Source organism: Varroa destructor, unplaced genomic scaffold (genome assembly GCF_002443255.2).
Source record: "Varroa destructor unplaced genomic scaffold, Vdes_3.0 BEIS01000007.1, whole genome shotgun sequence".
NCBI classification, from domain to species: Eukaryota; Metazoa; Arthropoda; class Arachnida; order Mesostigmata; family Varroidae; genus Varroa; species Varroa destructor.
The window spans coordinates 11950204-11977191 of record NW_019211460.1 but is presented as its reverse complement, the minus strand read 5'-3'; the positions used below and the strand labels follow the sequence as shown (position 1 = coordinate 11977191).

At 39.2% G+C, this 26988-nt stretch overlaps 2 long non-coding RNA genes across 5 annotated transcripts in view; one reads left to right on the top strand and one right to left on the bottom strand.

Annotated features, from left to right (window-relative positions):
- Positions 1-6203: 6203 nt before the first annotated feature.
- Positions 6204-26988, bottom strand: part of LOC147754327 (uncharacterized) — a 30548-nt gene continuing 9763 nt past the window's right edge. The window contains exons 2-4 of one of the 4 annotated variants that reach the window (XR_015316597.1): positions 13293-13488; positions 7595-8898; positions 6204-7292 (exon numbers count right to left, since the gene is read on the bottom strand). This is a non-coding gene — a long non-coding RNA (uncharacterized LOC147754327). Of the gene's footprint in view, positions 8899-13292; positions 13489-26988 lie in introns of all 4 variants that reach the window. The other 3 variants (XR_015316596.1, XR_015316598.1, XR_015316595.1) reach the window with 3 other exon arrangements.
- Positions 8825-26988, top strand: part of LOC147754322 (uncharacterized) — a 112553-nt gene continuing 94389 nt past the window's right edge. The window contains exon 1 of the long non-coding RNA XR_015316594.1: positions 8825-9570. This is a non-coding gene — a long non-coding RNA (uncharacterized LOC147754322). The remainder of the gene's footprint in view (positions 9571-26988) is intronic.

Here is a 26988-nt window from a genome sequence, read left to right as displayed (position 1 = left end):
CTGCCCACTCTGCTCACAGCACAGCTATCCCCATTGAAAGCTGACCAGTGGACGGTTCCTTACATGCACCATAAAGTTACTTTTGATCTATAGCTCATCGTACTTCTCCATATGATGTCGCTACTGCTTCATCTCTACTGTTTTCTTAAACTTGATAAAGTGTTTCACTGTCTCCTTTCGAACTGTCAAAGAAACGTTCAAATGATTTAGCTTTTTCTAGCGGCAAACGATCATAGAGCTGTGTAAAATAAGGTTAGTTACGTTTGTGATTGTGAAAGAAGATATTTGCGAGACTCGTCTTGCTATAATACAGTATTCATCCACAACCGATAAACTGCATGACCTTGCGTGACGCTTTGCGTCGTTTCTTCTACAATCATCGATCCCTCATCATTCACATTTTTAAATTTGGGTGCGCCGCATCGGTTCCCGGCAGTAACTAGTGATACCAGTAACCCTATTCGCGTTTGCTCTTTTCCATAATAGCATTATTATGAATGTATTGGATTTTGCCAAGCCACTTTTCGCATCGTCTTTTAGGTGGGGTCGATTTTTATACAGGAAAGAGTAGTGAAAGCATACCCTGGGAACACGTTAGAACAACTCGCAGGTTAATATATACATTAGTTTTTTTTGTTTTTTCTATCAACCCTTGGCTTAGACTGACGAGTTTCGGTTCCAAAAGTATTGAACTCTATCAGAGAAGCCGTGCGGTGCACACAGTCGGCCTATTACATATTCTGAAAACTAGGCCATTTGTGACGCGCGTTCTCGGCCTATTGTACATAGCTAGGTCGTTTATCATCGCTGAGTAATATATCGGCAAGCGGTTAGGGCATGCTGCCTGCAAAGTGTCTCAGCGTTCAGGATATCAATGATTTACTGTTTATATTATTGTTCATAACACTCGACCATTGCTAGCGTCAATGCAGCACTCGTGTGCGTCCGCTGCTGCTACGCCCTTTGCGACTCGTTACCCGAATTACAATATGTCGGTTAGCGTGCGAAACTAACAGTTGTTTATTGTTTACGTTTCCAACCGTGATAATGTGTACCTTATTAGACTTACTATAGAGCTTCCGTCGACTGAAAAAAATGACTGCAGATTGCACGTTCCCGTTTGTTCAGCTCCCCAAAAGTTTAGAAAAAGAAAACGAAGTTTCCAAAATAGCTTCTGCGTTGGAATCTACTAGCATGGCACTGCGGTGGAGTATCAATATGCAATGTAGTAAATATATACAATATCAATAAAGTATACACTGCGGTGCGCTACTAAGGGCTTCTGAAAATCTTTAGAGAATCACCAAAAGTTACTTGTGGCTATCGGTTATGAACTACTATTTATGTAATATATGAAATAATGCGGACATTATAAACATGCTTTCAACGTAAGATAAAAAAGTGACTTCAAATGAATTATACTAATTTGTGTATTATTAGGACGAGTTCGATCGACGAAGCAGGCCAGACCATTTACTGGAGCTTTGATGGCCTGTCGGGAGCTGACTAAGGGAAGCGCCACGGGATTCTAACACTGCCCACTATCTCGAGTGGCCTACCTTTTAATCCCGGGTGTTAGCATTAGCAACTTATGACTGCAAAGTGTCAGAATGTACTCTGTTGTACATGATGGTTTGATCATGCATTTTGAAAAATCCATTCGTCTATTCTAAATGATCTTATAAACAAGAAAACTCTCTCTAAGAACGAGAACGAGATGAATGAGAATCGTTCAGAAAGCCAACATAATAGCACCGCAACAATTGCTGCGAAAAATTTCAGTGCATGTTCGCTTAACCAACTATAGTTTGTAAGTATAGTTGAAACGTAATAAACAATAATGCAACAGATTTACAGGTGGAAAAATAGATAAACAAACAGTTATTTGAATTTGTGTGTTCGGTTCGTTAGCAATCGTGTGAGCTTCTTCGTATTTGTAAAATTTCAACTACGTGGTACGACGAGGCTGCGTATAACAAATGCCTGCATCTTTCTTTAAGTGTGTCATACTAGACATACAAGACTACATAACTCTGTATTCATATAATTTATAAATATGTAGACTCATATAATTTTAAAAAAAAATTATGTATAGGACAACTGCATCGAGATAACCTTACCTGCATCATAGTGTAGTCAAATGTGTATCGGCTTGTTAGGTCATAGGCTTGGACTGCGTAGCGGCGGTTACATAATATTATGTCACAAATATCTCACGCGACCCGCGGGTATTCTTGCAGATGTGCTTGCAACAAAGGGTCGTTATTGAACGCCTAGTCATAGTATTAAATGTAAGTCTTTTTGTAAATTATTACTCAGACGCCAAAGATGGACCCGGTGCAATAGAACAACCTTGTAGTCGGCCACCCATAATTCTTTCGTCACTGTATTCGTCTGTAATGAAATCCGAAGTGTCGATGTTTTACTCTGTTGAACCAGTAGTTTCCCGGTCTGTCAAGGTGAACGATATGCTTTCAAAACTTACGAAGAAATAATAACAGCAGCCATAAAAGTTTGACGTTTTCCTGCTCTAATATAGTACCGTCTGAGTACGATAGTCCACGACTAGGTTGAACGCCTCGTATGTATAAGAAGCCTTAGCTTAAAAAATTTCAAGTATCTGTATGTACCGGACAGTTTTTTCAGCCGTTTTTTTGTTTTTCTGTTTTTGGGCACTTGCGCGAAGCATATCTCCTCTCATCGGAGCTCCAGTCAGACATTGTCTTCGAAAACGATGCTCTACTCCTTACATTCTCTAAATCGAATATACTATAGAGACGTACGGTTTATGTGTTTCAATGCATGAATTTTACTTTGTTAGGATATGGGTAAAATGAAGGACGCGTCCAGTTAACTAAACACGGGGAATAAAATAAAAAGTAAACAGAAAATGCGGCCACATTTGGGTAGACAACTTGTAAGGAATCTCCAGAAAAAATGCTAGACGTTTAATTTATGCATTTAGAAGAACGCGTATGTTTATCTCAACTTTAGTTCAAGAGATTCAGCTATACCGTTAACATATATGTAGATTTGCAAACTTTTGTCTTACTCTCTGATGGGTGCCTTGAGATCAAGACTATAAAATTGATATTACTAGCCCGTTGAGCTGAATTCACGTAGACGACGTATTAAATACATTTGTTCATTAAACCACAATTACTAAAACAAATGTACAATAAATATACAAAGCATATTCGCACATTGAAATGAAAGGACGCATGCTTTTTGGCCTGAGAAGTAGTAGCGGCAGTAGCAACAGATGCAAAAATAACATCAGGTAGCAGTCCTCAAATGGATGATATGCACATATATGGCACACGCACCCTAATCTGAGTCTGCCTAAAAGATGAACAAAGAAAACTTGCTTTATTGTCGATGATCTGTCTTCGCTGTGTTCGTGTTCCACGACCCGAATCCGACCTCGCGTTGATGTTTACTGCATCGCAAGGTTTCATGTTCCCTCTCTCAACTGTCAATAAGAGGAAAAATCAAGAAAAACAGCCCAGTTTGCTTCAATTACGCAAGTAGCAGACGAAAATTGTGACAGAACGCATTATTATTTTACCTGTTTATACTATCGAAAGATACATATGTGTGTATATGTTTGAGGCTATGAAGATCACCCTCGGCTAATTATGACCTTTGATAATTACGAATGATAGTACGAATACGAAAGAGAGAGAGAGAGAGAGAGAGAGAGAGAGAGAAGGTGAAAAAGAAAAAGAATGTGCGAATGCTCAATAATCGAACAAACGAGACGGTACACGAGTGACAAAACTGAGCGGTCGATAAGCAGGCTTCCCTAAGGGAGCGAATCGGGCAAGCAGAGATAGGTGAGACCGTCCGTGAAACTGTCAAGCATAAATAGCCAGCTGTAAGCCACTGGCAGCGTTGGCAACCACAGCTGAAATATCTACCCAGTAACCATTGCTGTTTTTCGAGTGCCGGTAAATGTGTGGGTGCGTAGGAGCGCTGTAGTCGATAACTAAACTTGTTACCCTGTCACCGGCACAGGTGATGAACAAACGTTCATTACGTGTGCCGGTGACAGGGTAACAAGTTTAGTTATTATTTACAGATAAAAGTTATATATATATAACTTTATTATATATATATATATATATAAAGATAAAAGTTATATAACTTTTATCTGTAAATAATTTGTTTGAGTGTACCGAAATTCTATTTTCGCATCTAATAAATACATTGGAGTTCGCTACAAGCAATTGCCTTGGTTGATTATCACGAAGAGGTGACATGGCGCGTCAGAGTCGGGAAAAAAGATAGATGTAGATGTTAAAAAATGATGGCTGCCCCAAACCAGTCTCTCTGACATGATCATATAGTTTGTAGACATACAATTTGAGCTTTCTTCTATTTAAATCAATTTTATTTTGAAATAAAGCGTTTCGTGGCGGCCGAACTTACCAGATTTTAGGCAGGTTCTGAACGTATGAAGCAGACCTGAGAAAAAATGAACTAGGGACAAATGCTATCTCATGTGAACCTAAAATACCTTGTCTGTCTGAAGAAATCTAATAGTGATAGAAGAATACCTGGTTACTAAACAGAAAACCCCACTAAGAAGCCCTGACTGAAGCCTGCCACCTGTGGACCGGTTTGGCGAGGTAACTGAGCCTATAAAAACATTTCTTCAGTGGACGATACGCCGCTCAAAACAATAAAACAAATACCAACACAACAATATGGTTGGCTCCGACGTGTTGTCTTTATTTACTATTTAGTTTTAAGATACTTGAAACAGGTTTTACAGTCTACGTGACGATTTAGTGTAAAATTAATTGATTACGAAACATAAAGCCATATGTTAAATGACTTTGGTTGAAAACCGGCAAAAGGCACAGCTCGTTTCCTATTGTACCGATGTTTAATCCCAACAGAATCAGACATAGAATTTTGAAACGTTTTACTTTCTTGGACACGAGCCACACTTTTATGTGAAGCACGCACAGGCGCTTGCCTGATCTCTAAAACGTAGGAACAAAACAAATCGCCTTGGAGCGACTTAGCTCCCAACAATACAATAAGAATATATACCGCCGCTTTCATTTGGCCCTGGGGCTTCTATAATAGCCAAACTGTTTGATGGACTCTGACACAGTTTTTGATGACTGAAATTAACGTACGAAGAAAGCGTACAGCGAAATCAGACCTGCTTCCACGTTTAGGTATCTACGACTCACGTAACGACCTCCCCCGCACATGTCGAATCGAACAAAGCTAGAACAACATATCGCGCTGTGATGCTACACAGCGGCACAGGTATGATTGTATTTATCTTATCGCTTGCTATCGCTAGCGAATCGTAGCAGACAGCAGAGCATAAGTCTAAGAGACGCTGATAAAAGCCCAACCTGCACACGGGATGCCTGTAATAAGCGTAGTGAAATCGGACGCATTACGCCGTAGACTTACAATGCAAGTACAGACAACACGATAACCGCAGCGGACGTCGGGCCCAAAGCTATGTTTGACCTTGTAGAGCTCTCCATCGTTTTAAACAGATCGCAGCCGTATCCTACTTGCTAGTCGATTATCAGTCATTGGCCGTCCTAGCGGCAAACCCGCCGCGGCTGTATCTTCATTGCAAGCCCCGCAGTGGGTTTGCCGTAGCATATCTGCTAGATTTAGCTAACTGAACTGAAAATCCGAAATGAAATCCCTAGCAAACACAGCGTGCGCCGTGCACACACAGTGAGTCAGCTTTCGCAATATCCGAAGTAACCTGTCTCCCACGGTCCACGAATGATGTTCATATGTTTTTCAGAACGCGGCCAAATCTGAAGATGATCCGAATCGCTCATTCTAAACTCGTCCTGCTTTTCTAGCTCGTTTTTGTTCGAAATGTCAACGTCGTCATTATCGCTAATATTGATTGTTGTGGGCACTGTTATAGGAAATACGCTGGATGCATGCAACTATTGCCGAAGCGAAAACAAACACAAGTTCTCGTTCCTAAGTTTTCCAGGCTTGACTATGCAAAGAAGCTATCTACAGTGTCAAATAGAATGCAAAACAAGCTAAATAAACTGCTAAAGTAAGATTGTTTTGCGGCAAGAGATTGAGTCGATGTTGTTCAAACACTAGCCAGTACAGGCATAGGGTCGGTAAATATTGTTATTGTACATTCTATTTATAATAGAAGAATATAAAAATGGAAAAAAGCACACCGTATGAAATTGGCTAGGATATAGTTTATTCAAGCCACCTCAACAAGAGTGTTTTCCAGCGTCCGAGGTGATCGGCAGGCTCAGAAGTGTCGTATTAAGAAAAGGGTCTAACGTACTTGCTAAAAGCAGTGCGCCATTCTGCACGAGAACGTGCTTCTGTGCGAGACGATGTTCAGTTTTCCGCAGTGAGGGTATATTATACAAAATCTGCGATTAAATGAAGCCGTATTTTATTAACGCTTTGTTTCTTGCAACGAATCTTAATCTGCTCATATCAAAAGTTTTTCAAGCTTTTTCAATCGTAGAGAATCGTCGAAAAAAAATTCTGCCATTTTCATTATGTCCCTGTTAGGGCGCCTTTGACACAGTTGAACTTATTGCTTGCCCACGAGTTATTATAATAGATGTCCTGATTATTGTTGTTAACGAAGTGCTTATTAAACGTTTTTTTCATTCAGCATTTGAACTGAGGCACTAAATTATTGGCATGTGTACAAACTAGCCTAAGTTGAAAAATTGCTCACGTCCTAGATGATCGTAACGTAGAACTTAACTCAATGCAGTCTTCAGCAGCTTTTTTCAGCGGCTTCTTCCAAGCATATATTAGGTGAAACGTATTCGAAGTAAGCGGGCGTCAACATATTTGCGTCGAATGTCCCAGTCCCCTATGAAACGCTAATTACTCACTATGATATTAACTCAACACGACATTGTTGTCATCAGAACAAGAGTGATCTAGCTTTTGAATCGAGCGACTATGGTTAATTTTTCCTAGGCTCTGCTAACGACTGTCAAGTTGAACTTGTATCACGTCCAATATCCAATCAACGAACGAACTTTTTACCTATATACATATATATATCTGTTATAGTGTTCTTATATATAGGTCGAGCGCTTATTGCTTATTCGAGGTGATCCTTGAATTCGACTGTTGTTACATCGCATGACGATAAACGATATAATATATTACTTTGAATGTTTATTCAGTCGTGTCCTCACGGTCAGTACGTTAAATAAACCGGTCAAAGTTGCAGTCAGCGACAACCACGCAAATATGGAGACGGCACGCAACAATATTTTTACTGTAAAAGACTCGCACTTAATTTATTACAAAACGCATATTATTATAAAACGATAGCATACATGGCAAACTGTGAAAAATCAATAGTCGAAATATATTGTAAAACTAGCCTGGGCATCAATTAGTCCTGACTAAGTGATAAAAATACCAACTAAGGTCCTTACAGATTGGCTATATATATATATATATATATATATATATTTAGTACGGGAAAAAACTTGTTGTACGCTTGATAGTGTACTCCCGTATACGCGGTATGCTAAAATGTTGAAAAGTTTTTTTTTTTATAGGAAACTATATCGGAACGTTTTGAGCTTACTCAAAAATGACGCGTTGAAGTTATTCCGTTCTTGACCTCAATAGCAACGAATGGCAAGAGATACTTAGCTCGTGCAACTCGAACGATGAATGCTAAAAAAGCAAGAAGCTTGCCCAGGCTGAATATTCGAAGCGATTTTCCAAATCCATAGAGTTGGATTAACAGGAAAACGCTAGATTCCAAATGATCATATTGATAGAATTTTATGCACCATGTGAATTTTGATGAAAAGCAATTAAACAAGACTGCGTAATACTCAATGAAAAAGATTATATACACCAGGGGAAACCTGTGTACAGAAAACGCGTGTCATAAAAAACATCTTCGAAAAACATTAAAACTGTGATAAAGTGGCGTTTGATGTTTGCCATTAGCCTCTTGATTACGCATCGAAATCGAATGATGTGGAAACAAGATGGACGTGTAAAGACGAGTTAAAGCGGACGTCAATGTAAATACGTTCGCAACAAATGTACGATTTTATATTTCGATTGAGCAACGTAAACAATGGTCAAGTTGGCCACCAAAAATCGACCATGAGCCCTGTCATAGCGGTATAGATAAGATCATAACACGGTAAGGGAAAAGCGAATATTTCTTCTACTATAGCAGAGTATCGTTGCACTTTGAAATCCTCTTTGTCCGCCAGCATTGATGGGACCTAGTTTATATTAGTAACAACGTAATCGAACGGATGACATTTGTAACCTTCGTGATGTTTTGTTTTTGTTTACCAAAGTCGGCCCGAAATGGCTCAAGACCTTTATCGTTAGAGTCTCTTTAAACACGACCACAGAAAACGTCAAATTCGTGCGTACAAAGGCCTCAAAGTTACGTATATGTGCTCTTGCTCTGTCCTACTCAACATTAGCGAATCTAATAATTGCTCCTAATTAATCACTAACACTTATAATTTAATAGCTATTCTGGCTTTTTCTTGCTTACCGCGAGACCTGCATATAAAAGTCCTATTAGATCTGCTGATGAGACGATCAAGGCGCTTACCAGCCTAACAAGGTGTCTTGTCGACATACTGCTCACACCTCTACATCGATACACATTAAAGGGCGCCATCTCGCTTAGCAGAACGTTCAGACGGCTCCATAGACAGAGCGGTGGCCAGATATACAGGCACTGTTGTCGACGCCGAAGGCCTCCACCGCTCACGGCGATCGTAACTCATCGCAGCGCCGCCCTGGCGGCTATTGGGCAAAGCTCGCGCGGAGAAAAGGCCACCGCAACAGAGCGGCGCCGACCACCGTTGAGGGAGGATCGCGCTCCGTGTTTCGACCATCTTTTCCCCCCTATAAACACCACAATTTGCACAAACACATACACATCCTATCACCATATATCAACTAATACATATATGCTCATAATAATTAGCACGTCAATCATAATCATCCCCTTTATTCCATCGAATAATCCTGCACTTGTCTTTTCTACACTTTGATTTTTATTTTAAAAAGTACATTACACAAACATACGTATATACAATAATACTGCAATATTCAAATTATATACTCAAGATATATATATATATATATACACGAATATTTACAACAAGAGTAATATCAACATCATTGTTTGCTATTGTACGGCACTTATAATGTGTTCGTGTCTCGGGCTGTCGTACACGTAATGCGATCGTGGTGGAGACCACGCGTTTCTCTATTTGCGATCATTAAGTCGGTGCAGTGCAATTAAGTTTAGCGTGAAAAACAATCGGCTGGTAGTGAGAAGCAAGGGACCAACAACCCAGTGTGTCTGTGCCTAGCTGGATATTCTGTGCTACGTAAATACTTGAATACGTGGAGTGACCTCGTGTGCTTAATAAGCATGTTCATGTATGCGTGAATAAATGGCTAGAGAGTGAGATCATGCTACACTGTGTGAACCGGTTATGCATTTTCTGGATAATATAACGCGATAGCTGTGAAACAACAACGACAACAGCATTGCTAACCACAGCATCGGTGAGTCGAATCAGACACAGCATGAAACAGACAAAACTCAGCATGAATATATCATCAGCAGGAACGATCGAACTTTCTATCGTTTACGGACACCGGATAGCATTGGATAGAAGCATTGAAAATGTCAATTTCCCAGTTAATGTGTAGAAGTATGCGTTTTCTTGGACTTCTGAGTTTTCGGCTCAATTCCGGGCCCATGATCGAGATTCGGAAAAAACAAGGCGCGGGGGCGGGGGAGAGTGGGGTGGAAGAGATAGTTTCGACATCGATCCTCTCCTCATGCCTAATACTATAGCACGTTTGAAACTACTGCTGAAAGTGATATAGACAATGATGTTACGGGTACAGACTTTGTCATTATACATTTGCCTATGCATTGTTGCCTATCTATTGGCAGAGGTCTCGGTTAAAAGCTTGCACCCACTTTGGCCGGATTACGTTTATACTATTTTCGAAAAATAGGAAATATAGAATGTTTTACATTGAATTATGATTCCATATAACAGTCGCATTTGCTCCTATAACCTGGTGCTAAGTAAATCGAAATGAGAACTTAAGCTATATCGCTTCCTTGTGCCGAGTTCTAATAGCGAAAACTTTCACGAACAGTATAGCCAACACGTGAAAGTACGTGATGGCTTCATCCACGTGATCTGCTGGGAAGTGGTTACATTTCTGCTGACGCGCCTCCGAACAGATGAGAAAAAAATCCGATTGTTTAAAAATGCGGCTTTATCTGAATTTTATCTCATGGCAATCCGTCGAGCTAGTCTTAATTATTGAGCTGAGACTAAAATTTGTTTCCATGATTTCGTGTGACGGCGAGCCTGGCATTGTCTGGGTTATTACAACCCTTGCAAATATATAGGTGCAATACCGAGAGACGCTAAACAAATGATTTTTAAATCTCTTCTTAACAATGACGCCAAGGATCGCCCATTAGACAGCGCCAAAAAACTGACCTAGACGGTTTTATTCAACTATGTAGGAAATCTTAGTTTCCGTAAAGCTGTGCAAGCCAAAGATTCATCCAAAAATTGGTCTTCTGTCTAGATGGCTTCTCTAGATGTAAAGATGGCCTGATAGTCGTCGACTTGCCATTCAAAAACACGGCTGTGTATATTCATTTGCCCGATAGCAGTTTTCAAATTGGCCTTGGCCTACGGTCTTGGGCCTTTAGTAGATTGGACTGAGCCATTGTTATAGGTAACGAGTCCACTGGAAGGAGGATGTCGGCTCGTTCTTTTTGTCCAGGATCCATCATACAGTAAAGCGGCTCGCTGCCAGGTCAAGAAAATGGTGCCAAGTAAGTCTGTGCGCTTGTTGGTGACAGCTCATGAGTACAGATGTTATGACGTGAAACTCGTTGATATTCTGCGGTGGATGGGTGCCGGTTTCTTTGGAAAACATTAGATAGAAGTCTAAAGCGTTACGGGACGAGCATAAACTAGCATTATCGTCCGCTGTGGAAATGAGATTCCCGCTGATTCACTCACTCACTACTGTCGGCCATAGTGGTTCGCTGATGGTGATAAGTTGACCAGCAGCACAACGATCACCGGCTCTCTTTGCTATATTTTGTATAGGACGCTTGTTGAAGATTATTCGAGATTCTGGCGATATTTTGTTAACGATCTCCGTTCCAAAACTCGGACATCTTGCGTTCGAACGAAGAAGAAGTAGTAGTGCTTTGCGGTTAATCTGTAGAACCGGCTTAGACATTGTGGATTTCATCGAGAAACATCCTCGCGAGTTAGGCAGAAACTAGATACTTAGGGAATTTTTCAATACTCGTAAAACTATTGAGTCTTTTTGTCTGACAAGATTTTTTTCACGAGCCGAATTTAATGAGCCCGCTTTAGAATGAATTCTTCACTGCCAAAGACAGCTGTGGTGCGCTATTAGAATTTCGACTGTAGTGGATTTTTCATGATGAGAAAAATCATTACCGTTTGCAAAAGAAAAAAAAATAAAAAATGCTACTAATTTGACTATTAGGTTTTTGCTTTGAAACACAGATGGTAATGACGAAGGTGGTAATGTGTACACGATTTTTGTCTAGGGTCATTAAAGCTAAGAGAATGGAATCGGCGTACGGCGTACACTATCTACAAAGAATATACCCTTGCTCCCTTTCGGCTTAGTACGGGACATGACTATTTTCTACATAGAAATATATATTATATCTTGACAGTTTTACTGTTCGTACAAAGGTGGCGTGCTTATTCTGGGGTCTTAGACCTAAAACTGGTCGTCTTATTTTTTGTGATTGACATCGCTGTTATAAATGGACGTGTCCGTTCCAGGAGAGTCTATAGTGCTACGATTTTCACTGTTATTATATTACCTAAAATTAACCTTCTAATAAAGTGAATGATCGAGTCGCTGGCACCACGTTGTCGACTACGCGCCTCCCGACTAACCTGAACATTAGTCATTCATTCATTCTCGTTTGACCGAATTAACAGAATAAGGGCCCTGTCACAGATCTAAAGGTCCCAAAAAACTTATAGATTCAAAAAGGGCGAAGTGCCTAAAAGGTGTAAATTGGAGCAAAAAGCTGCGAAAACATTAGAGCTTATCTGGACAATCCAATTAGCATTTAATATTATTTTCTCTAAAACGGGCGGTATTATCTATATAAAAGTTTAGCTATATCAAAAATGGCTTCTGAAGCCATTTTGATAATTTTTTTGCTCTTCAAACAATTTAGGATGTTTCAGAAATCGCCTAAAAACTCGCAATCGAACACATAGCTATTTTGGTGAAAATAAAAGCTCGATAAAGGTTGGACAGTTTGTTTAAACTGGACAATACCCATCACATTTTTTCATCTTGTTGAAGGTTTATCCAGCCCGAAGAGTTTAGGTAATCTCTATTAAAATTGCACAACGACGCACTGTTCTCTTCCATGATGTGTGTGCTTTCTTGTTTTGAAAGAAATGAACTTTCGTCTGGTTTTACAACTAGCGGATGAACGCATGTCTGGAACTATAAGCAGCCCGCGAAAGTTTGTCGCAATTCAAAACTACCCTGTGTATACATTTTTTTTCCATGTATTTTGAACTGCATACTGTTCTATCTATTGTCGGAAGATATGGAAATCGTAAAACTAATAAAACTTTCCCAGGCCAAAAGTTGGATATTTAATATACTTTCAATGTCTCGTACGCAAACCAAAATCTATATATGTAAAATACAAATTCCAAACGACTGAAGGCCTATGATATATGCAATATCTACATAAATGTCTTTAAATAAATAGAAACGTATATAACGCTTTCCGGGGGAGGGCGGGCAAAGAAACGGGCGGCAAACAATTAAAACAACCTTCCAACGTTTTGATGAGCGGCAAACGCTTTTCTGAGGATGATCTATCTGCTCCATAACGAATTAAAGTTGCAATAAGGATATGAGGATATCATAGTTGTTCCGACTCATGTAGCCCCATCGTAGAATCATAAGCTTAAATGTTATAAATGCGTACAGAGTTTTGCTAAAACAGTATAATTATTCTTCATAACCTATATATTCCTTTTTTTCATTAATCTATCTATTTGTTATTTTTGGTTTCAGTTTATTTTTTTTTGTTTGTGACACTCTTTATTTGTTTCGCACTGCCGTATTGCGTTATCCTTTTTCACGTCATTTGCAGAACACGACGCTATCGAGCTCTCTACCAAAGCCAAGCCACCGACCGAACTAATAATGCACCCACGTACCTGTGAGTCGATGCGTGTCTTGTCGAAAAAAAAGTGCGAAAGTATCCAAATCTGATGTCTGCATCGACAATTTTGCTTGTGATTCATCCCTGAGTCGTTGACATTTCAACACTTCGCTTAACTCCACCATTCCCGATACTATGGCCTTATTCCCGCTCCACGAAGACGAGAAATTTCTGAGCGCGCCGACACTTTCCTATGAAAATAGAAATTTTCACTCGCTTTCTCAATTTAAATGAATTCGATTTTTTAATAAACCGAGTAGCAGCAGGTAAAGGAAGTGCTAGTTAATTTTGCTTTTTTTTTTTTTATGCACACGTTATGTAGAATGAGGTTCAGTAGTGGTTTTGGGAGTGCGTAACAAAGGAGCTAAACATTCTCACGCTAGTTGTCGATGAATCGGAAGATGCTAACATAAATATATGCACGTTGGGAACTTACGGCTCCTTAAGTGACGCCTTAAGCATTTAAATCTATTTACCGTGTTTGATCGTTGTTATTACTGTTGGAACGTACCATCAACTCGATACTGGAGTAAGCAGTAGGTCATTTACGAAAAAGGTCCAGATTACCACGAGAACGAGTTGACATACAACTAGATATTGGCGAAGATTTTTGATCATTAAAAATATCTGTTGAAGAGGAAGTTTTAATTATTTCTCTGATTATCATATCGTCCTGGAGTACTTGCCATTGATGTGATCAGTTCGTTCACAAGGGTCTAAAATGCGCAACGCGGCATAGATCGCTATAGATTTCACACTCTCTCAAGAGATCCTTTTGTTGCCATAAAGCTGCGCGTATATAAGATCGGTAAAATAAACGTTACTCGTAGCGCGCATAACTTTATAGGTGTACGCTAACGCTTTATGAACCTATTGTTCGGAACCAATGACGACATAGAACAATAGTTGTATAATTGTACCATTCACGTTTACGCTGATACGAAAAGGAAGCAGGAGGATTAGATAACGCTGTGTTATGCGATGTTTTAATCCTCAACCAGCTATCCGTAGTCTCTAGAAAAATATGACGAAACTTAATATAATAACAACCCAAGTCTAAAAAAAAAGTCTATCAGTTACTACTGTTTATCTTGTAGATAGTAATTCTATTTTTTCATGCGTCTAATATTGTGTCCACAGAGTTAACTTAATAATAATAATATTAAGGCTTTGTTTGAATTCAGAAGCGGCTCGAACGTAACGATACAGTTGATAGCCCTGTCCGGCTTTTGCATATCCCTTCACTCAACTAGATTATTCCGTGTTTAATGAAAATAACCTGTAGGCCTTTACCAGCATTGAAAGCAGCAGAAAATCCGATACATTTTCCATGTACGTATCCCGAATTTGACAGGAAGTAGGACTGGACATTTTGAGGCCGACCGACCCAAACGATATCTATACATCATCGAGTGTTAAGCGTATCCGGTGACAAACTCTCGATAATGGCATGAGGTCATAAAAATTAGCAATGAAAATACACGTAGTGCCGTTTTGTGTAGTATCAATGCAATACTTGCTTTAAAATACAGTGATGCTTGTGGGCACGCAAATACGCAACCTATGATATAGACGATTCGATTTATATACAGAAATCTTCTCGTCGGACGCCCACTTCTTTGGCTGCAATCACAACAGCGCTCACTGGTACCTAGGGGAGCCGCTGGTCGTCAGATAGGAACAAAGTCCGTTCACGTTGGTAACAGTCGAGATGGCGCCGGCGACTGTGAAGCGCTCGTGATCCAGCCATGAAGGGACGATTTTGTTATGTATGGCCCTTGGTTCTTTTGCACGGACGTGTATCTGTGCTGGGTGTGTTGGTGTAATCAGCGAGAGTAAATGACTTCTACTTTCCGTTCGATCGACACCATCGCTGACCAGCGAGTCCGTCGAGCGGCAAAGTCAACCCAGAATTGTGCGAAGTCTGCCGCGAACTCGTATTTTTCCAAACTACTGATGTTACCGTGGAGTGGAGGCTTGTGTTGCCGTTATTACGCCCATCTCCTCTTTTGTTGATTATTGTACGTCTTGCTATGAACTTTTCCTTTTCACATCCCTCGTTCACGATCTACAAGATTTTATTTTACAAATAACTATTGTAGGATTACATCTAGATTGATGGATTTTATTGCTTTGGTATGTTTTTGCAATTAGACAATTGGCTTATTGTATTTTGTACGTTCTCCTTGTGTTTATTCTATGGATGTGTTGACTATCATCGTCCAACTGCAATACAATTTCTTACTCCCAAAGCGCTAATGGTCCCAGCAGCTGACTGATCTAGCGCATTTCTGTGCGTAACATGTTGTTTTCATTTTTTGGCATATACATCTATTCTGCAATATGGTACTGACAAAACTTGGAAATTGAATTCCAATTGGACTTTTGAAAAAGTTTTGCGCGGGTATATTTTTTTTTAAATTTTAAGCGCGCTTCAGTCATACTTTTCCCCACGAGCGAAATATACCGATTGGATTTGATAATTTATAGGAAGAAATGGATTGGTATGAGTTTGCTTAATTAAAATAATTTGTTAGTTGAGATGTCCGTTCCATGAGACTCAAAGTTTGAGCGCACCCTCAATGGTGACCTCGCTCCATGGATAGCTAATTGTAGAGCTTTATAAAAGGATTGAGTTCGAGCTTGCTAGGTAATATTCGCAGTCAATATTGTTGCTGATACATATAAACACTCTGAAAGAACTTAAGAGAACCCAAACTACTGACAAGAAGTGACTAAATCAGACTCAACTCAATAGAGGAACAGCCATCGCACTTTATAAAGTCGTATATTGTTACAAACAGCACAGGCTGCAATTACGAAGACTTTCTGGGTTAGATTGTTTTTATAGGCGCTGAAAATAATCACAGAAAAGTGTCTTTATTCCCATCGTGTCGACGATGACACATCTGATGCATCCATTCATCCATGTGATAGCTGGCCGTTCCGCCGTGTGCTCAAAATCTGATTTATTTCAGCAAAAAAGGCCATCAATAAAAAAGAGAAGTATTCGTAAGATTTTTTTAAATTTTTACTGGTCACTTTCCGCATTTCTCCTACTTTTTGTCCATGAAATCGCCCACATTGATAAGCACAGATTTGACAACTGATAAAATCATGGATTGTTCCTTGTGATAGTAATCTATTTATATCGACAGCGCATTGATCGTTCGAGATGGTAACCTGTCGCTCAGATAGTGCTGAAATGCTGGGAATGCTCTTAGAAGAAAATCCCTCAAAACCACGTATGGTTGAGCTATCTGCGGTTAGTTATTGGTACTGATGCATTTTGTTTATTTGACCTATTGGCCTTAAATCCTAGGGACAGGTAAGGGAGTTTTTTGTTTGCCGAAGGCAACAAAAAATGAAACTGTTGTTTTAGGTGTGTACGCTCAGTTAGTTGATGCCTCAGTGACGATGTGCGCATACATACAGAAAATCTCATTTTTGCAAAATCCGACAGAACATACAGCGGTGATCCGCTAATTGCTATATAATAGAAATGCGCTCCCACAACACAGACACCAAAAACTGGTATTCTGAATAATATGATCCGCCATATGTATCCACACATAAAGCCGGTAATAAAAACAGTGTGAATACGTGTCTGTTTGTATGGCGGAAGACACGACAGAAAATCACCACGACAAAAAAAGAGACAATGGTAACAAAATTGCTTCCTGATTATATTTGTCGATGCGCGCGTTAAGGTGGTCGCGTAGGACAAATATCCAGGCATACGCGCAATGCGCCTGTATCGAAGATGGATTCAAAAAAGGAAATAACATGACAGAAAGTATAATTGCTCGAACTGAACCTTGGTGAGCTACCTAACATGCAAAAATATGGCCTTTTATACACCATCTGGACCGCGAAGGCCCTCTTTTCGTGTATTTGGAATTCTTCCTACGGAAACGATTAAGAATCGAGAAGGAAATCATCGATCAATGATAATGAATAATTTGATCAACTTACATTTATTTACCTAACTTTCACTAGATTTTCACTATATGTGCCTTCCATTCCTATAATATGAAAACGTATTATATAATGGTGGCAAAAATTGTTGAAATATAATATCTTCTCATATACTGATCTGGCACACGTACATCAATAGCTTTGTAGACTACCGATTCCGGCGTAACCAGCTGTTGAGTCAACCAAATACGTATATATACACGTAATTGATTGGCTCACATATAAAGACATTTACTGTTACGCACGAACCGTGTTAACGCTGGACTAGAAACATAAATTGGATGCTCCGCGTATATTGGCACTGTAAAAGAGAATACTGCGGTCTGACCAAGACGCGGTACAATTTAGCTTATATCGATATTTTAAGGTATCTCACACCATTATTACTACCCTCTGTCGATCATATGCTATGTTCCATCGCTCCCTCTACACCATTACTAACAATAGCGATAGTTCGCAACTATCAAGATCTATATGTACGTATATTGATAACTAAAGACGCACTCACAGATACTTGGATATGATGCGATCGATCACTTGCTTGAACGCACTTACATCCCTAATGCAATCGGGATACCGTCCTTTGGCTATGCAGTGTCCTTTGTATTTGAGGTGGTGCTCAGACGTTAATAGAGTACGCATCTTTTTGAAAAGATTGATAAATGCATAGGCCATCAAGGTGGAACTTCTTAGGTGTTTCTGGCACAACACGGACTGGTCGTTTCAGCCATGTAGGACATAGTCTGACTGTAAAATGTTTCTATGTTATAAAAAGAGTGCGCAGTGGACCAAACCAATAGACGATGTACGAATGCGATACCATGCTGCTACCAGGGCTCTTAAATCAGACCACCACAAGGAAAAAGTCCCCTTATGTGGAACTGGATTTGCTCATGCATAAAGAACAGAAAAAAAGAAGAAGCTTTTAAAGTAAGAGTTTTCTATCTTTAAGTAAATAATTTTATGGTTTGTGGTTAACAGGAGCCGAAACCTGCTCTTTTCTAGAGACCATTCAAGGGTATTTATTATGTACACGGGTACAGAGTTTGAGACCTGGTCCTAGTTAAGTATGAGTGTGTCTCTAGCTTTCAAAAATAGTGATTATTTACCGTCTAATTAGAAATATAGATTATGCTTTGCTGGTAGTCCTAATAATGGGGTCTATGTCTAATCTAAATAAAGGGCTAATAATAATGTATATGCTTAGGCGACTAAATACATCCGATCAGCGGCCATATTAAGATCGGATTCCGCTGGCCATTTTAAACAAACACGGCATACTACGAAATACCGAACACTTCAATTAGCGCCCGCCGCTAACCGAAATCTTCAGAAGGGAAAATCCATTCTAGTTGCCGTGCTCAAAGCTAGCATGCAGATTAGCGCCTAAAGTTATGTTTTTGAGTTTGTAACTCCGTATTGGCTCATGACATCAAAAGTTTGTGGGCGCCTTGTAATCAAATCACTGCATATGTTTCGAAAAGGATCAGATCATGTACAAACAAGTACCATTAAGGGTCACAAATTTGTTAAACACCCGATCCTGTTCCAGTAGTGCGAGCCTCTCAATATTGCATGATTATCCATCTCACAAGAGCAACCTTAACTGCACCTAATTAGGTCTAGTGTAATCCACCCACCAGTCTTTCGACTTCGATAATCAACTACCGATTTTCGCAGGTAGATCTACTAATTGTCGTCCTATGACAGATACGCATTCCAATAGTAATTTACAAATATACAAGGTGAAGGTTTGAAACAAAAAGCCGAAAAAAGAATAGGACACGTATAGGGTCATTGATATTACATATATACACTCAAAATTAAGTCACTCAAAAAGCTCATTTGGTTTGGCCATTTGGGCAGAGAAACTGAAGTAACACCAACAAGCAGTTGAAGACTTTCGCGTTAAGAATGGCAATGACCATACGTAATTTTATTAGCGTGGTAATTGTAGCAATAGCGTATGATGCTAACGACAGCCGATAAACGAAAAATCGGGCCTATCCGTTTAAGTATTGCTTTATCATCAGCAACAACAGCGGCATAAGGCGGACAATGAAGGAGGGAAATTGATCATCATAAACGATATAATGCTCGGTAGGAAAACTTAATCAGAATTATTAATATTTCGAGTATTTTTTAGCGGAAACGCGTATTTGGCAACGTTGTATCGCTCAGATCTTGTTAATGATTTTCCATTAAACCTATCGAAATTGCCATTCTCCAGTACCACGGTTATTCGAGAAAAATGACCACCGGATATCATTTTCTTTGACCAAAGCCACGTAGCGATAAGTACAGTCTACAATAGTTCGTAATAGCGTTCATATATACGCATAAGGCCGTACATAGATTTGAGTTTTGCTTTGCACGAACTATATAATAAACGTTATATTTACTTGGATTCTCTTCGGTATGAAAATAGCGGGTAAAGGACGCATCGCACCATACCATAATCTAAGGTAACAATATCTGAAAACGAAATAGCACCGTATCCTGCGTGTTACTTTATTTGTTAAAACGATGGATAATTATAAATTATGGACTATTATGTGCTATGATGTGGGCCTAGCAAGAAATCAAAATGAAGTTGATTCAACTTCATTCAACTTGATTCAAGTTGACCATAAAAAAAGACGCTGACGAAAGGAATATTTTTTTTTTTTTAGTGTAACGGATACTGTGATAATGTGGGGCTCGTGGGGCATACAGATATATTAGCACTTTCCGTTAAATTTCCCTATTCCGCTCACGGTTACATTGATACAAACACTTTTCGATAATGTACAATGACTGCAATGTTACTATTTTTATTACTTTTATTTTTGTTACCGTCCTATCGAACTGAAATTTTCGTAGAGATTAATCAGCGACTACGAAGTACTTGTTCTACGGTGAAGGTGACGAACGTAAAGGAGTTCCCTTAGTTCCACCCAAAACGTTAAATGAATTCAGGAGAACTTTATTAAAAATCTTCAGCTAAGAAAAAGATTTGAATTGAGGTTAATTAAATATAACTATTGTTTCTCCTTCCACATTTTCCGAGTGTACGCATTGTATAAGGCTAAGTGCTCCTGGATCAAAAAAGCTCAGCTATTTAACTGCGATAATAGTCTGCGATATTCAGTATGCGCTTGCTTGCATATGTCCTATGCAAAATAGTACAGCAGTCTCCAGGCTCCACATCCGTTAAAGAAACAGACAGAGGGTAAAATCTAGTAAACGCATAAATAAAAACATAAGTAAAAAAAGGTTAAAGGAATATTTTCATACTGTCAATGCTATTTCATCCCACTGTTGATATATATATATATATGATAGAGGCTTTTATTGACATCGTCTGTCTGATAAAAAACACATATAAAGCACATAAAACGATAATATATATATATATATATATATATATATATATTATAGCAACTAAACTATACTGCTAGTGTAGCATGGTGTATATATATCCATATATATATATATATGGTGGCAATACGAGATGCAGCAGTTGAAGCATTCACTTAAATTCTGTCTTTATACACGAATAATACGATATATATCCTCTTAGATGTGGTCACCTATCTTGAAGACGTAAACAATAACAAAAAGGTGTGCAATTAACTAGTTTTACTCATTATTTTAATGTCAATGTACCACTCCATTTTCAGTTGCTTGATATATTAACGCTGGTACGTCCGGTTGCTACAATCAGTTTTCCTGAGGCGCTAGTCTCACACGCTATCCTCAGCAGATCTCCGTCTTTCCAATGAGGTATTGGCGCCATTGCTGTTCAAGCTATCGCGCGTTGAGTCCGAAAAATAAGCGGCAGATTTCGAAATTGTCCAGTGAACATATCTTAGGTCACACGGCTAACATTGCGATTGTGCTTAGAAAAGAAGGGAATGGCTATTGTAGTACTTGAACAAGACTAAAAACACCTTTCTCTTTGTTTGTTCTATTTTCGCTTATTATAGATTTTAAATGTTTATTTGGAAATGTGTATTGACAGAGTAGTTGTTGAAGTTCAACTTTCCAATACTTTGACGTGATAAAAAAAAAACGCAGGGAGTTCATACTAATTGCATTTACAAGGTGCATTAAGAATATTCTATGCAAATCGTTGTCAGTATCCTATTTTTAGACATTTTAATTCGAATTATCTTCAACCAGAAATTTTTCGTTGTAACTATATTTCTCTTTAGTCAAGGTATGTGCTAATGGTGTTCATTGATTTTCATCACTTAGGAGCGTTTGCGTGCAAAAATAGATTGTTTCTTTTACTTGTCGATCTTTTTTACTGACGCAATTGGGAAGTGAAAGGAAGCGCTGTATCAATTTATAATAACGGATAATTTACGAAACGGATGTAAATATAGCTATATAATTGACTCTATCAAATGAAAAAAAACATAAACACGAATGATCAATCACGATTTTCGATTGAAAAATTGAATAGAATAGTACACAAAGACACATGGCAGACGTAATATAACCTATCATAAAGCTAACCCGAAAGGAGTCGTTGGTGATCTAATAGAGCTATTACTTCGAGCAAGGTTCGTAGCTACACGTGGGCGTTGTTAATTTTTAAATAGGTGCGCACATCTAAAAGCTTGCATCCAAACAACCGGCCTCCAATTGTGTCTATTATATCAACACGTCCAATCTGGAGTTGTTAGATATTTTTATTCGATAATGCTTAATCGGATTATCTGTTATTCGGTACTGATTAATTATTCAGATACAGGCACCTGCAATAATGGCAATTTACTGGATGATCACGATTTTTTTAAGTAATTGCATCTTGTACATCGGTTACAGTAAGATATTTGAAATAGGATAGAACTGGCCTAAGTTCAGAAAAAATCCCATAAGTTACATACATGTGGGTATTTATTAACGTGCATACTAACGCTCATGCAGCATATGTTGTATATAAAATAGATGTAAAACAATGCCTGTGAACTCGTTGCCGTTTACGAGCTTTTTGAAACTTCTTGTAGAGTATCTCTGTACGCGTCAGTAGTCATGATATCCGTCAAGTGTGATTGGATATGGCGTCTTGCTATGTGACCGTATATAGGCGTAAATGTAATATGTTCCATATGCTGGTCTTTATCATAGTGTTCTAATCAAATCTCTATATTCAGCCACTTGGCCTCTTGGTTGACAACTGTCACCATTTACCGTGACAATATTCCAAGCGTATCATTTTAACCAGAGTCACGTAGGGAAACATATGGTTGCGCTTAGGCGGTACAATGAACACATTTACGTGAAGTTACTATGAACTTGAATGCGTGTTAAACTTGTATTGAGTAGTCGTTCTAGGATATAACATGTATTGTACATTAGATTCAAATAAATATTAATTCCGTAATCAACGGGTAATTCCGAGTTGTTCGACACAAGACCTTTTCCGTTTGGCGAAAAATCATTCTAAAAAAGGATTATTTGTATGGTAAATCCTTTGTTTATCTATATTGAGTAGGATCAATAAATCACCATGCTTTATTTTTGTTTTGCACCCAATAAGACTCAAAATGCTCAATATATAGCTTAAATTTACCAGACCAGATAGATGCTATTGATCTTCATAGGCAGTGACGACTTTAAGCCACTCTGTCCAAGCAAACTTTGAAAGATTGCATCGTGGTAACGCTAGCGTCACCGCATCAACCATGTATCATGATAGCCGATTAAGTAGTTCAGTCGTATTTTCAGATATTTACATTTGCAACAGGGGGCTAATATATACAAGATTCGTATAAGTGAATTAGATTTATCCTGTTTACTTTACTCAATTTCATTCTACTGACGCATAACGTCTTTCAGAGTCGAACGAGGAGCACGTATATCGACGCCGACACGACGTTGCTAATCGTTCACCTATCAGTGTACAGTCTTATTTTCCCCACAAAATGCATTGGATTAACTGAAATACTAGGCTGATTCAACGGCGTGAACCACCAAACACGCTTTTCGTTCACTTGCACCCTTCCTACGCATTTGTAAATAGATTAACGGCAACGTAATAGCGAAATCAACGGGGGTCACGCTAAGCTCGTCTCCCTGTTTGCTCCCGTTGGCTCCTCTCTGACCGACTCTTTGATACTTTGTGATAGTCACATTTGCCATAACGTTATCATTTCATTTAAATGGATGGGAGGTGCCGACGATGGGTTTGCATATTATTGATCGTACCGTGTACACGGAAAACAGCCTTATTTTGATTCAGGGCCAAGCGCTTCGAATCTCAATGTAAATATGCAATATACAACTTGCTGTCCTCTCTGCCTGATCAAGCTACTGATTTAAAAAAATAGTAATTTACGACTGTACACGTAACGCGACGCACACATCGCTTCAAGTAACAGAAGCTCAGACACACATAACGAACAACAGTGAGATCTGATTATTAAGCAGTTGGGCTTCTTTCACGATAATTCGAATGGGCATCACAGGTATAATGTAAAGAAGGTCCATTCGTAGCGAATTGAAAATAAAGTATAAATAAAAATGTATATAAAAAATAAAATAATAAATGTTTTTTAGTATGTACTCATCAAGACCTAATACGTATTCAGTTAGAACAAAAACAAATAACTTCTCAAAATTTCTGATTACAATTCTTCTTTTGCCCTTAAGATTGGCTAATATCTAGCCATACTCAAATTGCCTTAGTTCAAAGTGAAAGATCCCTTTTCACGAAACAACGCAGCTCCTTGAGTGTCACTTAGTAATGTTTCAGCTACCTTATCTTGCAAGGAACGCTCTCAATTCAGGCACACTTCACAACGGGACAATTTTATTCTGTAGAAGATGTATTTCATGCGACACGATCCCTTCGTCGTAATAATTCCATGTAATGTCATCAAAGATGGCGTTGTTTCTAGCTGCCGAGCTGGCTAGCAACAGCAGGAAATTTCTAAACCAAACGTCTGATTATATAATGATCATTACATCGCTGATCTTGCTTCTGATGGCTCGGGAAATTGGCGAGATACTAAAATAGGAAAAAGAAATTCTAATAACTATGGCGATAAAACTAACGACAGCAGCAGGCCCGCTCGGCCCTTTGACATATCCACCTACTCCGCAATAGCTATGACATACATGCCTGCGTATATTTGTTCGTAACCCATCGTCGACAATCATTTGTTGTATTAGAGGAAATTCAAATTATCTATACATTTTTTTTTTTAATTTGCATATAACCTATAATGTATACGGAGAATTAACAGTATTAGCAATAGCGATCCTTAAAAGGCACCCGCCTTGCGTATTCCACCCTGACGGTCGTCCATTTATCACATTTAAACCGTCTCGACTTGGGGCAGAGACTCAAGAGCCTAACAGGCCTACTAGGATGCCACTGGTCTTCCTGCCGCTAAAAAGGAAAAATATTAAGCGCCAGAGGAGAGCAACTGAGACTAGTAAGGATCGTCTCTTAGAAGATAGCATATCAGTGGCAAGGAAGAAGGAGTGGTAGGGAAGGCGCCATAAACGAAAACGAACAGCGAGATTAAACGAAAGGAAACACGACAGAAGAGAAACTACGGTCGTAACAGAGCATAAACCAAATACAAAAGACGGCAATAAAATCCAAATATCGCAAACTACTAAAATGACACGGCGAGTATTAAGACATGTGTATAATACATATATAAACTGAAAGAACTTAAATTTACCTCCATATAGATATTGTAAATGTCTTATTGAAGGTTGATATTTTTTGAACATTAAACGTATTTGCCTTGTGCGTATCAAAGGAAGCCTGTTTATTAGATTTGCCTAGAGTTCTGCGAGGTGCATACACACGATAAATATATGGTTGTCTTTGGACGTGCTTTAAGCAGAAATTTACCTAAGGTTAAATCTTTAGCAAAATATTTCAGCTTCCCAATTCGTGCTTGATGACTCGTGTACGTTACTATGTAACCATGCTTTCCTTATTAGATTGTTATAGATAAAACTGAAGTAGTCCACATGGGATTACTTCATTTACCTGTTCGGGTTGAATGTCATCAAGGCGACAAGGACTATAGATCAGTATAATGTTTTCTTTATGTCCGTTTTGTCACCCGTAGCGGGTCATGTATGTTCCATCTCACAAAGCAATGCCCGCTACCGATAGGCGCAGTTACGAAGAGTACTGCCAGTTGCTAGACCGTGAAAGCTGCCAGCTGCAACACCCACGCGTTACGATAAGGCCGTTACGGTTGTGGTGCCCCTCTTTCCATCGACATCGCGAATGCACTGCTTTCAGCAAAGACCTTTGTTGTTGGGCTCCTTGAGAGCATTTTCTGAGAGTAGCTGTTGCTTCTGACAGCGATCTTCTCGCTGCTGATAGCACTTATGGCTCTTTGTTGTAGAAGTAGCGATAACGCTGGCCTTCGTACGTTTGTACACGTATAGAAAAAAAAACACTAGTCAGCCAGCAGTTTGAGAGCCACCCAGATGAAGATGACGGTGAAGAACTCGGTCAGTGCTTTGCATAGATGATTGTGAAGGAAACTGCCATACATAGGTATATACATGGGCGCACTATGTCAATGTATAGGCGAGACAACGAGATGGCCATCATCGCGAAACTGAATTCATGAATTGTGCGCTTTGAGCTTTCCCCTCAATATCACCATTGAACTTTTGCTTTTTCTTTTCCTAATGCTTAGACGTTTATTAGTATGCAGTTGAAATACGCCGTTACATTGTAGTCTGGTTGTGACAAAAAGATCCTTCATCATTTTATTAATCATAGTAAATTTAGATGGATTTTAGACACGGTGCTGACAACTGGGAAACGGACCATTAGATTATGCTGACAGATACGTGCATATACGCCAGGGAACGAAGCAGCAGACATGAGCTTTTACGGCTATTTAACAAATGCAATCTGCCGGTTATTCCTGTTATTACAATGTTGTGATGTCGGTAGAATAGGTTATAATTGTGTTGGTGTCGAAGCCATGTTGATTTTCGGAGCAATATTATAGCCGACAAGACTATTCAGTCTGCATTTAAGGTTTCTATCATCGTCCACAGAAGACGGAGGTTAGAAAGTAAAAAATGTTACTGGACGAGATCATACATAGAGTTACACGAAAGTAGCTACCTCTGCCAGCTTATGACTACTGCGGTACTATCGACTTAAAATAAAGCCTATCAAAAGTCATCACCGGTGATCCTGGTGACATGTCACGATCTGGCGGGTGGAAACGATCTGGGGAATAAAGGAACGCCATAAGAAACAACGAAAATCAAAAAATAACATACGGGCCAAGAAGGTGGAGGACGGAATGATTCGATGTATCCGCGTATACAATGAGCGATTGAATGAAGCACGTCCTACTGTAAATATAGCCTTTGATCCTAAATGTCATCAGAGATAAACATCGGAAAAATGAGAAATTGGCACGTGACGAGCGTTGACGCTGATAAACGCCCTACTTTGAAATGTCCTTTGTTTTATTTATCATAAATGGGTTTTAATCGTGGGTCGTATTAAGCGAATTGCGATAGAATTCACAAAGATGACACGCAGTCGCCGTCGAAGTCCAATGGTCGTCTGCGGGATTCTAAAACTCGATCGTTTAAATCATTTGCGTACAGGCGCAACGAGGCACGGATAGTTGTAATGATCATAGGGGCAAAGCGATGGGAGCAAAAGGCTACGGTTTTTAGAAGGACAGCCACCAGGGCGGTAGCAGTACTGCTGA